General features: G+C 38.1%; 1 non-coding gene across 1 annotated transcript; it reads right to left on the bottom strand.

The window, feature by feature from the left end:
- Positions 1-11156: 11156 nt before the first annotated feature.
- On the bottom strand, positions 11157-11264 carry LOC112738826 (small nucleolar RNA R71). Its single transcript, XR_003169782.1, has one exon. It is a non-coding gene; the product is annotated as a small nucleolar RNA R71 (small nucleolar RNA).
- Between the last annotated feature and the right edge of the window lie 4348 nt (positions 11265-15612).

Raw genomic sequence — 15612 nt, 5'->3', positions numbered from 1 at the left:
GGATCTCCACATGTTCTAAGGAAAGAACTCTGTTATTGGTGAAGACCTTAGGTAACTGAGATGGGATAGTGGGGAGATGAGGTGGAATATCTGGGAAGTAGGCTGAGATCACTTTATCCCCCGGACAAAAGTCCTCTGTAGGGATCTTCTTGTTCCTCCACTGATAAACCACTATTTTATGGTTTATCTTGTGCTCAATTGAGTGGTTTTTATCAACTCTTTACCCACTTATTCATACTATTTGCATGGTTTTACATTTGCCTTCCTAATTATGTGCTTTGATTGAAAACATGCTTCTTTGAGCTTTAAATTGATAATTATTAATCCTCTCTTATTACCATTAGATGCCTTGATATGTGTGTTAATTGATTTCAGAGATTATAAGGCAGGAATGGTTTAGAGGATGGAAAGGAAGCATGCAAAAGTGGAAGGAATACAATAAGTTGGAGAAATTGCTAAGCTGTCCAGCCTGACCTCTTTGCACTCAAACAGCTATAACTTTAGCTACAGAGGTCCAAACGATGCGTTTCCAGTTGCATTGGAAAGTTAACGTCCGGGGCTTCGATTTAATATATAATATGCTATAGTTCCCTTGACGCTAGGCGACGCAACAGCGTGATCCATGCGGCCGCGTCGCAGTGACGGAAATCCAGCGTGGTTGAATTCGAGACCAGCGAATTCTGGGCTATTTCTGACCCAGTTTGCGGCCCAGAAAACACATATTAGAGGCTATAAAGTGGAGGAATGCATCCATTCATGAGGGAGGCTTTCACAATTCACAATTTTAGGAGTAGATGTAGTTTTTAGAGAGAGAGGTTCTCTCCTCTCTCTTAGGATTAGGATTTAGGATTTCTTTTAGTTTTAGGAGTGCCTCTAAATCTCAGGTTCAATGTTCTTCAGTTATTATTTCTCTTCTACTTTTAGATATTCTAATACTTTTATTTGTTAATTACTTATGTTGCCCATTTGATTCATAAATCTTTCATGTTAGATTGGATTGCTTTTATTAATATAATTTGAGGAATTTTCAGATTTAATTTTGCTTTGCTTTATTTATATTGATGCTATTTAATTTAGATATTTTCTTCCTTTTGGCTTTGGTTAAGTAATTGGTAACGCTTGAGCTCTCAAATAAAGGAGTGGTTGAAATTGGGAGTTGCTCCAATAACTCTAGTCTTTCCATCGGAATTGACTAGAACCTGAGGGTTAAGCTAATTAATCCACTTGATCTACCTTCATAGTTAGAGGTTAACAAAGTGAGATTAAAATCTAAATTTCATCACAATTGATAAGGATAGGACCTCCAATTCTTGTACCTTGCCAAGAGATTTTATTGTTATTATTTTATTTTACTTGTCATTCAATATATTCCCTCCTTACCTCCTAATAAACCCCAATTTACAACTCATAACCAATAATAAGAACATACCTCCCTGCAATTCCTTGATAAGACGACCCGAGGTTTAAATACTCGGTTATCAATTTTAAAAGGGGTTTGTTACTTGTGACAACCAAAACGTTTGTACGAAGGGATTTTTGTCGGTTTAGAGACTATATCTACAACGCGACCATTTTTATGACATTCTTTACTGGCAAAAATCCTAACGTCAAAATGGTGCCGTTGCCGGGGAATTGCAAACGTGTGCCTTATTATTGGTTATTGTAAATATTTGCTTTTTGATTTGTTTTTATTTTTATTTTTATTAAATTAAGAGGTTATTGATTTTTATTTTAAAATTTTTATCTTATTTTATCTTATTTCAAAAGTCAATTTTCAAAATTCAAATTTAATTTTTTTTTTAAAATTCAAATTTAAAAAAATTTTCAAATTTCAAATTTCAAAAAAATTCAAATTTCAAAAATTTAAAATTCAAATTTCAAATTTTAATTTTCAAATTCAAAATTTAAATAACCTTTTAATTTCAATTTGTTTTTATTTTTTTAATTTTTTATTTTCTACTATGAACTCTCACCCCTTTGGCTATGAGTCTGGTTACAATAATGTTGAGGAAGAATAAATTACAATGAGAACAGGCATCATGGTTGGAACAATCAAAGATGGGAGGAGCCACAAGGATTTGATCAACCCTCATGGCAACAACCACCTCCAATGGACTATCAACAACCACCACCATATGCCTATGAACCCTTTCCTCAACATAACTTTGAACTACCACACTCACAAGCCAACTACCACCATTCACCTCCATATAACCCCAACCCTCAACCACCATACCAACCACCTTATGAGCCATATGAACCATATATAGAACCACCCCAATTCTAACCCAATTACTCCCAATCACCACCACTTTCCTTTGTATCATGTCCAAGTCCAGCAACCCGAGAAGCAGAGGTTCGCCTAACGGAAACAGTAAATAAATTTCAAACAACCATTCGACAACTGGAGTAAGTATTAATTCAATGGGCTTCTAGACGCTCAAATATACAAGGGTCAACCACAGCCCCATGTGGACAATTTCATGAAGAGCGTAGCATGAAGGAGATACTAGAGGCCCCAGTGGACAAGACAGAGAATGAATTCGTACTAGAACAAGTAGAAGAAGCTGTCATTGTTCAAGAAGAAGAAGAAGTGGTTGAAGACTTAGGAGATGCAGAACCTCCATGGGAAAGTCCAGTCATAGAACCCCCTTCCAAGACGTTTGAAATTGATGCTAAGGAGGGTGTACAACCTCCAAGGCATATCACAGTTGATGACTTGGAAGAGGTTGATCAAGAGATGGAGATTCAAGAAGAAGAAGCACAACCTCCCATGCCCTTGGAAAGCAATGAAGAGAAGATTGAATTGGAAGAAAGATACCAAGAGGAAGAGGTTGAAATTGAAGAAGCTTGCAAAGAGGTGGTAATTATCAGAGAAGAGCACAAGGGAGTGGAGCTTGCAATTTCATTAAAAATACCTTCCCCTAAGTTGCCATCATCCTTCACAACATTCAAGTGGGTAAAATTCATATCCCATAGCTTTCTAATTCCACTTGAATATGGGCTACTGGAGACGGATGGTCAACTTAGATCTCTTTGTGGCATTAAGAGTAAGAGGAAGATGGCCAGTGGTAAGAATTATCCTGCAAGGTTCATTATGGTTGGAAGCTTTAAGTTTAAACGCAAAGGTTGGTGTAGAGCTCAATTGAATGGGTCTAGGAAGCTGTTTGGTAGCTGCAGTGAGAATTCAAATTACTTATCACCTGGCTGGAAAAATACAGATCCCAACAAAAATGGGTGTAAAAGCAAGGTTTGGGATCCTGGAATCTGTTCTGACATCCAACACCCCGGGAGCCTAAGAATCTTTTTGAAGCTGCTCAAGGGTTTTACATGCCTAGTTTGGGACCCTGGAGGTTACTGGAATCACAAACACTGGTGGAGATTCCTGGATGAGTTCAAGCATAAGCCACCATAACAGAAAGCTCATCAAATGTCCAACTTAAGGACTTTAACTAAAAGTGCTAGGTGGGAGACAACCCACCATGGTATGATCGTCCTTTTTCATTTTTATTTAGTTTTATTTGTTTTTAAATTTTATTTTATTTTGTTATATTGAACCTGGAATTTTGCATCACATTCATATTAACACTGCGTTCTGCATTTTTCAGATTACAAAAAAAAAAAAAAAAAAGCGAGCACGCGACGCGACCGCATCAGCGACGCGTCCGCGTCGCAAGGAGATGGGAGAAAATATTAATATGAACAGAGAGTTTCGCAGGAGCAGCGCTGGAGGCGTGCCAATGGCACAAATCACCCCACGCGACCACGTCATATGGGAATAATGGCCTCCCACGCGACCGTGTCACCCACGCGGCTGCATGACCTGAAATCGGCGTAAAAAGGGTGCATGGCCGAAAGATGAGCTGGAGTGATGCTGGACTGGCGCTAAACGCACAGACCTTTCCACGTGGACGCGTGACCGACGCGACCGCGTCATATCCTCATAATGGCCACTCACGCGATCGCATGCCCCACGCGATCGCGTCACCCTGGATTTTGGTAATACTAAGTTTTGAACAGAGAGTTGTGCGACCGCGAGGCTGCACTCGCGCCACCAGCACAAATCGAGTTACGCGATCGCGTGCCCCACGCGTCCGCGTCGCCTAACCTTATTTGCGCACCACGCGACTGCGTCATCCACACGACCGCGTCGCCAGCATCGCACAACCTATCCAGATTAGGCCAATTTTCTTATCTTTTCTCTTCTAATCCTAATTTCTTCCTTCTCTCTCCTTTTTCACTTTCTTTTTCTACTTCTCATTCTTTTTCACTTTCATTTTATTTTATTTAATTTATTTGCATACTTTCATTCATTGCATATTTTATTTTTCTAAAGTTATTATTGGTGTTCAAATATTCTTATTCAACTGTTACATCTTTTCTGGTATTTTTTTGTGCTTAGTGACTTGTTTAATTCTGATTGGGTAATATTATTTAAATCAATGCTAATTTTTATAATACTGATATTCCTTTTGCATTGACATGAACTCACATTGTCTTTCATTACCCACTCTCTTCCCCATTGTTGCAAATTTTGCACCACTGGCATGCCATGGCTTCTATTGTTTTCTCACTTACATGTTAAAGCTTCCATGTAAATGAGACCCTTATCATTTGGCATTAACCCAGCCATACTTCTTTTATTTTCTTATCTCTATTTCTGGGTTACTCTTCTTCCCTTTTTCTTTCAGGATGGCCACCCGGAAGGGAAGCGGAAGACATTTTACATGGGGAGACAGACAAGTCCATCTGCACAATCCTGAGAGAAAAGCAACAGTTGAAACAACCCATCCACCTGCAAATCTCAGCATGCACCGAGGACGGTGCAATCTTTAAGTGTGGGGAGGTCGATACCGATCTCCATGGGTTAGTTATTTCCTGACTCAACACCAAAATTTTTATTTTATTTGTTTGTTCATTGTTGCATTTGCATGTTTGATTGCATATTTGTTTAATTTTGTGCATATTTTACCACTTGGTTAAAATAATATTTTCTTTTTTAAGAAACCTTTTAAAGTATTTCACTAATTTGAATAAATTTTTTTTGTTACACTTGTTTGAAGAAATATTATATTGGAACATGGTTTAGAGCTCGAACACACAAAACCTGTGAGATTTTTTAGCCTAATTGATTGGTTGCATTTTGTCAACTAATAATTTATTTTTGATGTGTGTTTTCTCTCTCAAATTGTAATCTTTGTCTTGCTTGATTCTATATTTCCATTATTTAATGTATGCATGCACTTATATGATTGAGGCCTTTGTTTCACTGAGCTTACATACCCATATGGCCTTAACCCTTCATTATCCCTTGCAAACCACTTTGAGCCTATTATGCCCCTTTGTTCTTTACTTTAGCACATCATTAACTCTAAGCGGAAAATAATAATATCCTTAATTTGAAGTCTTGGTTAGCTTAGACTAGTGAGAGTGCTTATGATTTAAGTGTGGGAAAAGTGGGTTTGGAAATATTTGGTTTAAGAATTGGGTATTATATATCTTTATGTGAAAGAAGTGTTTAGAACATGATTCATGCATTCAATATCTTAATCATATACATTGAGAAAAATAAAAGAAAATATATATATATATATATATATATATATATATATATATATATATATATATATATATATAAAAGGGAGGAAAAGAAAAAAGAGCAAATAAGAAAAAGGGGACAAAATGCCCCAAAGTAAATGTTGAAAACATTGCATATGAATTGTACTTGAAATTAGAATGCATGAATATGTGAAAAACATGGTTGATGGATAGTTAGATTTTGTACTGTGATTACATGGATTGTTTAAGTTAGGTGGAAAGTTTAAGTTAATTAAGGATTCAGATTTTAGTCCACTTGGCCAAATACAATCCTACCTTAACCCTAACCCCATTACAACCCTTAAAAGACCTCTTGATATGTGTATTTGTGCATTAAAATTATGTTGATTGTTAGATGAAGAGCAAGCCTTAGAAAGCAAGTTTAGTAGAGAATTGAGAGAATCGAACCTTAAACACTTGAGTGACTAGAGTGTATACACTACCAGTGAGGGTTCGATGCTCAATTCCTTGTTCCCTGCTTTCATGAGCTATTTTCTTCTACAAGTCTATTTGTACTTCATTTTTTATGATTTGAATTAGTGAAATCCAGTTCATATTTATTCTTGGAGAACTTATTTACTCTTAACCAAGTAAGTAAAAGCATTTAGAATGTAGTTGCATTCATAGGTTGCATATCATGCATTCTACCATTCCTCTTCATTTCTTTATAGCTTCTTTTGAGCTTAGCATGAGGACATGCTAATGTTTAAGTGTGGGGAGGTTGATAAACCACTATTTTATGGTTTATCTTGTGCTCAATTGAGTGGTTTTTATTAACTCTTTACCCACTTATTCATACTATTTGCATGGTTTTACATTTGCCTTCCTAATTATGTGCTTTGATTGAAAACATGCTTCATTGAGCTTTAAATTGATAATTATTAATCCTCTCTTATTACCATTAGATGCATTGATATGTGTGTTAAGTGATTTCAGAGATTATAAGGCAGGAATGGTTCAGAGGATGGAAAGGAAGCATGCAAAAGTGGAAGGAATACAATAAGTTGGAGAAATTGCTAAGTTGTCCAACCTGACCTCTTTGCACTCAAACAGCCATAACTTTAGCTACAGAGGTCCAAATGACGCGGTTCCAGTTGCATTGGAAAGCTAACGTCCGGGGCTTCGATTTGATATATAATATGCTATAGTTCCTTTGACGCTAGGCGACGCGACCGCGTGATCCATGCGGCCGCGTCGCAGTGACGGAAATCCAGCGTGGTTGAATTCGAGACCAGCGAATTCTAGGCTATTTCTGACCCAGTTTGTGGCCTAGAAAACACAGATTAGAGGCTATAAAGTGGGAGAATGCATCCATTCATGAGGGAGACTTTCACAGTTCACAATTTTAGGAGTAGATGTAGTTTTTAGAGAGAGAGGTTTGATGAGCGGATAATTTATACGCTTTTTGACATTGTTTTTAGTATGTTTTTAGTAGTATCTAGTTACTTTTAGGGATGTTTTCATTAGTTTTTATGTTAAATTCACATTTCTGGACTTTACTATGAGTTTGTGTGTTTTTCTGTGATTTCAGGTATTTTCTGGCTGAAATTGAGGGACTTGAGCAGAAATCAGATTCAGAGGTTGAAGAAGGACTGCTGATGCTGTTGGATTCTGACCTCCCTACACTCAAAGTGGATTTTCTGGAGCTACAGAACTCGAAATGGCGCGCTTCCAATTGCGTTGGAAAGTAGACATCCAGGGCTTTCCAGAAATATATAATAGTCCATACTTTGGCTAAGAATAGATGACGTAAGCTGGCGTATGCTCAAATCTGGCGTCCAGCGCCAGAAAAGGAGCCAAAACCAGAGTTGAACGCCCAAACTGGCACAAAAACTGGCGTTCAACTCCAAGAAGGACCTCTACACGTGCAACACTCAAGCTCAGCCCGAGCACACACCAAGTGGGCCCCGAAAGTGGATTTATGCATCAATTACTTACTTCTGTAAACCCTAGTAGCTAGTTTATTATAAATAGGACCTTTTACTATTGTATTAGGTGTCTTTTTAACCATCCTGGATTGTATTTTGATCCTGTGATCACATTTTGGGGGCTGGCCATCTCAGCCATTCCTGGACCTTTCACTTATGTATTTTTAACGGTAGAGTTTCTACACTCCATAGATTAAGGTGTAGAGCTCTGCTGCTCCTCAAAGATTAATGCAAAGTACTACTGTTTTCTATTCAATTCATCTTATTTCACTTCTAAGATATTCATTCGTACTTCAATCTGAATGTGATGAACGTGACAATCATCATCATTCCCTATGAACGCGTGCCTGACAACCACTTCCGTTTTACCTTCGACTGAATGAGTATCTCTTAGATCTCTTAATCAGAATCTTCGTGGCATAAGCTAGAATGATGGCGGCATTCAAGAGAATCCGGAAAGTCTAAACCTTGTTTGTGGTATTCCGAGTAGGATTCAATGAATGAATGACTGTGACGAGCTCCAAACTCGCGATTGCAGGGCGTTAGTGACAGACGCAAAAGGATAGTAAATCCTATTCCAGCATGATCGAGAACCGTCAGATGAATAGTCGTGCCGTGACAGGGTACGTTGACCATTTTCACTGAGAGGATAAGATGAAGCCATTGACAAGGGTGATGCCTTCAGACGATTAGCCGTGCCGTGACAGGGCATTTGATCATTTTTCCGAGAGATGACCGAAAGTAGCCATTGACAGTGGTGATGTATCACATAAAGCCAGCCATGGAAAGTAGTAAGACTGATTGGATGAAGATAGCAGGAAAGCAGAGGTTCAGAGGAATGAAAGCATCTCCATTCGCTTATCTGAAATTCCTACCAATGAATTACATAAGTATTTCTATCCCTATTTTATTATATTAAATTCGAAAACACCATTATCAATTTATATCTGCCTAACTGAGATTTGCAAGGTGACCATAGCTTGCTTCATACCAACAATCTCTGTGGGATTCGACCCTTACTTACGTAAGGTATTACTTGGACGACCCAGTGCACTTGCTGGTCAGTTACACGGAGTTGTGAACCGTGGTTTTGGCATCATGCTTTTGGCGCCATTTCCAGGGAAAGAAAGAGCAACGAACTTTACATAATTAAAGTGTAATCACGATTCCGCGTACCAAGTTTTTGGCGCCGTTGTCGGGGATTGTTCGAGTATGGACAACTGACGGTTCATCCTGTTGCTCAGATTAGGTAACTTTCTTTTTATTTTGTTTTCAAAAATTTTTCAAAAAATCTTTCAAAATTTTCTCCTTTGTTTTCGAAAAAAAAAATAATATAAAAATGTTTTCAAAAATTTTATTCAAAATTTTTAAGAATGAATTCTAGTGTTTCATGAAGCATGTGAAGCCTGGCTGGCTGTAAAGCCATGTCTAAATTTCTTTGGACTGAGGCAGCAATTTGTTATCAAGAGCAAGCTAGTTGTTGCTAATCCACCTGCTGCTGTTCCTGATTCACCTGCTGAAGCTTGGCTGGCCATTGGCCATGTCTAGTGTTTTGGACCGGAGCTTTCATTGAAAGCTTGGCTGGCTAGTGAGCCATGTCTAATTCCTGGACTGAAGCTTTAGACTAAGAATGCAAGATTCCTGGAATTCATGTTAAAAATTTTAGAATCCTTATTCTTTCTTTTTCATATAATTTTCGAAAAAAATAAAAAAAAAATAGAAAATCATAAAAATCAAAAACATTTTTTGTGTTTCTTGTTTGAGTCATGAGTCATATCATAAGTTTGGTGTCATTTGCATGTGCATCTTGCATTTTTCGAAAATTTCATGCATTCATAGTGTTCTTCATGATCTTCAAGTTGTTCTTGGTAAGTCTTCTTGTTTGATCTTGATGATTTTTTGTTTTGTGTTGTATGGTGTTTTTCATATGCATTCTTGAATTCTTAGTGCGTAAGCATTAAAGAATTCTAAGTTTGGTGTCTTGCATGTTTTCTTTGCATTAAAAATTTTTCAAAATTGTGTCTATGATGTTCATCTTGACATTCATAGTGTTCTTGGTGTTCATCTTGACATTCATAGCATTCTTGCATGCATCACATGTTTTGATCTAAAAATTTCATGCATTGCATCTCTTTAGTGTTTTTCTCTCTCATCATAAAAATTTCCAAAAATCAAAAAAATATCTTTCCCATTTTCTCTCATCAAATTCGAAAATTTGGATTGACTTTTTCAAAAATTTTTAAATCAAATTGTTTCTCATGAGTCAAATCAAATTTTCAATTTGAAAATCTTATCTTTTTCAAAATCTTTTTCAAAAATCAAATCTTTTTCAAAATTCTTAGTTATTTTCGAAAATTCCAAAAATATTTTTCAAAAATCTTTTTCTTATTTTTATATCAAATTTTCGAAAATAACATAATCAATTAATGTTTTGATTCAAAAATTTGAAGTTTGTTACATGCTTGTTAAGAAAGATTCAAACTTTAAGTTCTAGAATCATATCTTGTGATTTCTTATGAATCAAGTCATTAATTGAGATTTTAAAAATCAAATCTTTTTCAAAACTAATTTCTAAAATATCTTCTTATCTTACCTTTTTCAAAAAGTTGGTTTCAAAATATCTTTTCTAACCTCCTAACTTCTTATCTTTTCAAAATTTGTTTCAACTAACTAACTAACTTTTTGTTTGTTTCTTAACTTTTTCAAAACTACCTAACTAACTCTCTCTCTAATTTTCGAAAATATCTTCCCTCTTTTTCAAAAATTTCTTTTTAATTAACTAATTATTCTTATTTTTATTTTTGATTTTAAAAATTTTCGAAAAATACTAACATTTTTCAAAAACCATTTTCGAAAATCACTAACCCTTTTTCAAAAATTATTCTCGAAAATTCTCCCTCTCCCATCTTATTCTATTTATTTATTCATCTACTAACATCTCATCTCACATCTCAACCCTCCTCACAGTTGTGTTTCTTCCATTATATTACATTCTTTGTCTCCCCCTCTTCTTCTACTCACACATGGATCCCTGTACTATGGTATAAAGGATCCATATTATTATTATTATTTTTTCTGTACCCTCTTCTTTGTCATATGAGCAGGAGCAAGGATAAGAACATTCTTGTGGAAGCAGATCTAGAACCTGAAAGGACTCTGAAGAGAAAATTAAGAGAAGCTAAATTACAATAATCCAGAGATAACCTTTCAGAAATTTTCGAACAGGAAGAGGAGATGGCAGCCGAAAATAATAATAATGTAAGGAAGATGCTTGGTGACTTTACTGCACCTAATTCCAATTTACATGGAAGAAGCATCTCCATTCCTGCCATTGGAGCAAACAACTTTGAGCTGAAACCTCAATTAGTTTCTCTGATGCAGCAGAACTGTAAGTTTCATGGACTTCCATCTGAAGATCCTTTTCAGTTCTTAACTGAATTCTTGCAGATATGTGATACTGTTAAGACTAATGGAGTAGATCCTGAAGTCTACAGGCTCATGCTTTTCCCTTTTGCTGTAAGAGACAGAGCTAGATTATGGTTGGATTCTCAACCCAAAGACAGCCTGAACTCTTGGGATAAGCTGGTCACGACTTTCTTAGCCAAGTACTTTCCTCCTCAAAAGCTGAGCAAGCTTAGAGCTGATGTTCAAACCTTCAGACAGAAAGAAGGTGAATCCCTCTATGAAGCTTGGGAAAGATACAAACAGTTGACCAAAAAGTGTCCTTCTGACATGCTTTCAGAATGGACCATCCTGGATATATTCTATGATGGTTTATCTGAGCTATCAAAGATGTCACTGGACACTTCTGCAGGTGGATCCATTCACCTAAAGAAAACGCCTGCAGAAGCTCAAGAACTCATTAACATGGTTGCTAATAACCAGTTCATGTACACTTCTGAAAGGAATCCTGTGAGTAATGGGACGCCTATGAAGAAGGGAGTTCTTGAAGTTGATACTCTGAATGCCATATTGGCTCAGAATAAAATATTGACTCAGCAAGTCAATATGATCTCTCAGAGTCTGAATGGAATGCAAGCTGCATCCAACAATACTCAAGAGGCATCTTCTGAAGAAGAAGCTTATGATCCTGAGAATCCTGTAATAGCAGAGGTAAATTATTTAGGTGAACCTTATGGAAACACCTATAACTCATCATGGAGAAATCATCCAAATTTCTCATGGAAGGATCAAAAGCCTCAACAAGGCTTTAATAATGGTGGAAGAAACAGGTTTAGGAATAATAAACCTTTTCCACCATCCACTCAGCATCAGACAGAGAACTCTGAACAAAATACTTCTAATTTGGCAAACTTAGTCTCTGATCTGTCTAAGGCTATTGTAAGTTTCATGAATGAAACAAGATCTTCCATTAGAAATTTGGAAGCACAAGTGGGCCAGCTGAGTAAAAGGATCACTGAAATCCCTCCCAGTACTCTCCCAAGCAATACAAAAGAGAATCCAAAAGGAGAGTGCAAGGCCATTGACATAAGCACCATGGCCGAACCTACAAGGGGAGTGGAGGACATGAATCCCAAGGAGGAAGACCTCCTGGGACGTCCAGTGATCAATAAGGAGCTTCCCTCTGAGGAACAAAAGGACTCTGAGGCTCATCTAGAGACCATAGAGATTCCATTGAACCTCCTTATGCCCTTCATGAGCTCTGATGAGTATTCCTCTTCTGAAGAGAATGAGGATGTTACTGAAGAGCAAACTGCCAAGTTTCTTGGTGCAATCATGAAGCTGAATGCCAAATTATTTGGCATTGATACTTGGGAAGTTGAACCTCCCTTGTTCATCAATGAACTAAGTGATCTGGATCAACTGACATTGCCTCAGAAGAGACAGGATCCTAGAAAGTTCATAATACCCTGTACCATAGGCACCATGATCTTTAAGGCTCTATGTGACCTTGGTTTAGGAATAAACCTCATGCCCCTCTCTGTAATAGAGAAACTGGGAATCTATGGGGTGCAAGCTGCTAAAATCTCATTAGAGATGGCAGACAGTTCAAGAAAACAGGCTTATGGACAAGTAGAGGACGTGTTAGTAAAGGTTGAAGGCCTTTACATCCCTGCTGATTTCATAGTCCTGGATACTGGAAAGGAAGAGGATGAATCCATCATCCTAGGAAGACCTTTCCTGGCCACAGCAAGAGCTGTGATTGATGTTGACAGAGATGAAATAGTCCTTCAATGGAATAAGGACTCCCTTGTGTTTAAAACTCAAGGATCTCCCTCTGCAACCATGGAGAGGAAGCAGAAAAAGCTTCTCTCAAAGCAGAGTCAACCAGAGCACCCCCACAGTCAAACTCTAAGTTTGGTGTTGGAGAGTCTCAACAAAGCTCTGCACATCTGTGAGGCTCCATGAGAGCCCACTATCAAGCTATTGACATTAAAGAAGTGCTTGTTGGGAGGCAACCCAATTTTTATTTATCTAACTATATTTTTCTTAGTTATATGTCTTTGTAGGTTCATGATCATGTGGAGTCACAAAATAAATATAAAAAAAATTGAAAACGGAATCAAAAACAGCAGAAGAAAAATCACACCCTGGAGGAGCATCTGTCTGGCGTTCAGCGCCAGAACAGAGCATGGTTCTGGCGCTGAACGCCCAAAATGGGCAGCTTCTGGTCGCTGAACGCCAGAACAGGCATGGTTCTGGCGTTCAACGCCAGAAATGGCACACAAATGGGCGTTGAACGCCCAAAATGGCCACCAACCTGGTGCTGAACACCCAGAGTTGTGTGCAAAGGCATTTTTACATGCCTAATGGGTGCAGGGATGTAAATCCTTGAACACCTCAGGATCTGTGGACCCCACAAGATCCCCACCTACCTCCACTCACTTCTTCTCACCACTTTCTTTCACACAACCCCATAAACACTCTTCTCCAAAAAACCCTTCACTAATCACCTCAAACTCTCTTCCCCATCACCTCTTCACCACTCACATCCATCCACTCTTCCCCATAAACCTACCTCATAAACTCCACCGACCTTCAAAAATTCAAAACCAATTTCCCACCCAAACCCACCCATATAGCCGAAACCTTTCCCCCCTCCCTTCCCTATATAAAGCCCTCCATTCTTCATCAAATTCACACAACACACCCCTCTACACCCTTCTTGGCCGAAACACTCCCCACTCTCCCTCTCCTCCATTTCTTCTTCTTCTTCATCTATTCTTTCTTTTATTGCTCGAGGGCGAGCAAAATTCTAAGTTTGGTGTGGTAAAAGCATAAGCTTTTTGTTTTTCCATTACCATTGATGGCACCTAAGACCGGAGAATCCTCTAGAAAGGGGAAAGGGAAGACAAAAGCTTCCACATCCGAGTCATGGGAGATGGAAAGGTTCATCTCCAAAGCCCATCAAGACCACTTCTATGATGTTGTGGCCAAGAAGAAGGTGATCCCTGAGGTCCCTTTCAAACTCAAAAGAAATGAGTATCCGGAGATCCGACATGAAATTCAAAAAAGAGGTTGGGAAGTTCTAACAAATCCCATCCAACAAGTCGGCATCCTAATGGTTCAAGAGTTCTCTGCTAATGCATGGATCACCAAGAACCATGATCAAAGTAAGAACCCGGATCCAAAGAACTATGTTACAATGGTTCGGGGGAAATACTTAGATTTTAGTCTGGAGAATGTGAGGGTGGCGTTTAACTTGCCCATGATGCAAGGAGATGAACGCCCCTACACTAGAAGGGTCAACTTTAATCAAAGGTTGGACCAAGTCCTTATGGACATATGTGTAGAAGGAGCTCAATGGAAGATTGACTCCAAAGGCAAGCCGGTTCAACTAAGAAGATTGGACCTCAAGCCTGTAGCTAGAGGATGGTTGGAGTTCATTCAATGCTCAATCATTCCCACTAGCAACCGGTCTGAAGTTACTATAGATTGGGCCATCATGATCCATAGCATCATGATTGGAGAAGAGGTGGAAGTTCATGAGATTATACCTCAAGAACTCTACAAGGTGGCTGACAAGTCCTCCACTATGGCAAGGTTAGCCTTTCCTCACCTCATCTGCCACCTATGCAATTCGGCTGGGATTGACATAGAGGGAGATATCCTCATTAAAGAGGACAAGCCCATCACTAAGAAGAAGATGGAGCAAGCAAGAGATCCCATTCATGGAGCTCAAGAGGCGTATGAAGCTCATCACCATGAGATCCCGGAAATGCCTCAAATGCACTTTCCTCCACAAAACTATTGGGAGCAAATCAACACCTCCCTAGGAGAATTGAGTTCCAATATGGGACAACTAAGGGTGGAACATCAAGAGCACTCCATCATGCTTCATGAAATAAGAGAAGATCAAAAAGCAATGAGGGAGGAGCAACAAAGACAAGGAAGAGACATAGAAGAGATCAAGGGCATCATTGGTTCCTCAAGAAGGAAATGCCACCATCACTATGGTGGATTCATTCCTTGTTCTTATTTCTTCTGTTTTTCATTTCTATGTTATGTGCTTATCTATGTTTGTGTCTTCATTACATGATCATTAGTGGTTAGTAACTTTGTCTTAAAGTTATGAATGTCCTATGAATCCATCACCTCTCTTAAATGAAAAATGTTTTAATTCAAAAGAACAAGAAGTACATGAGTTTCGAATTTATCCTTGAACTTAGCTTAATTATATTGATGTGGTGACAATGCGTCTTGTTTTCTGAATGTATGCTTGAACAGTGCATATGTCTTTTGAAGTTGTTGTTTAAGAATGTTAAATATGTTGGCTCTTGAAAGAATGATGACTAGGGGACATGTTATTTGATAATCTAAAAAATCATAAAAATGATTCTTGAAGCAAGAAAAAGCAGCAAAGAACAAAGCTTGCAAAAAAAAAAAATAGCGAAAAAAATAGAAAGAAAAAGAAAAAGCAAGTAGAAAAAGCCAAAGCTCTTAAAACCAAGAGGCAAGAGCAAAAAGCCAATAACCCTTAAAACCAAAAGGCAAGGGTAAATAAAAAGGATCCCAAGGCTTTGAGCATCAGTGGATAGGAGGGCCTAAAGGAATAAAATCCTGGTCTAAGCGGCTAAACCAAGCTGTCCCTACCCATGTGCTTGTGGCGTGTAGGTGTCAAGTG

This window comes from Arachis hypogaea, chromosome 13 (genome assembly GCF_003086295.3).
Source record: "Arachis hypogaea cultivar Tifrunner chromosome 13, arahy.Tifrunner.gnm2.J5K5, whole genome shotgun sequence".
In the NCBI taxonomy this organism is placed as follows: domain Eukaryota; kingdom Viridiplantae; phylum Streptophyta; class Magnoliopsida; order Fabales; family Fabaceae; genus Arachis; species Arachis hypogaea.
The sequence above is the reverse complement of the archived record's forward strand: the minus strand, read 5'-3'. Positions and strand labels throughout refer to the sequence as shown.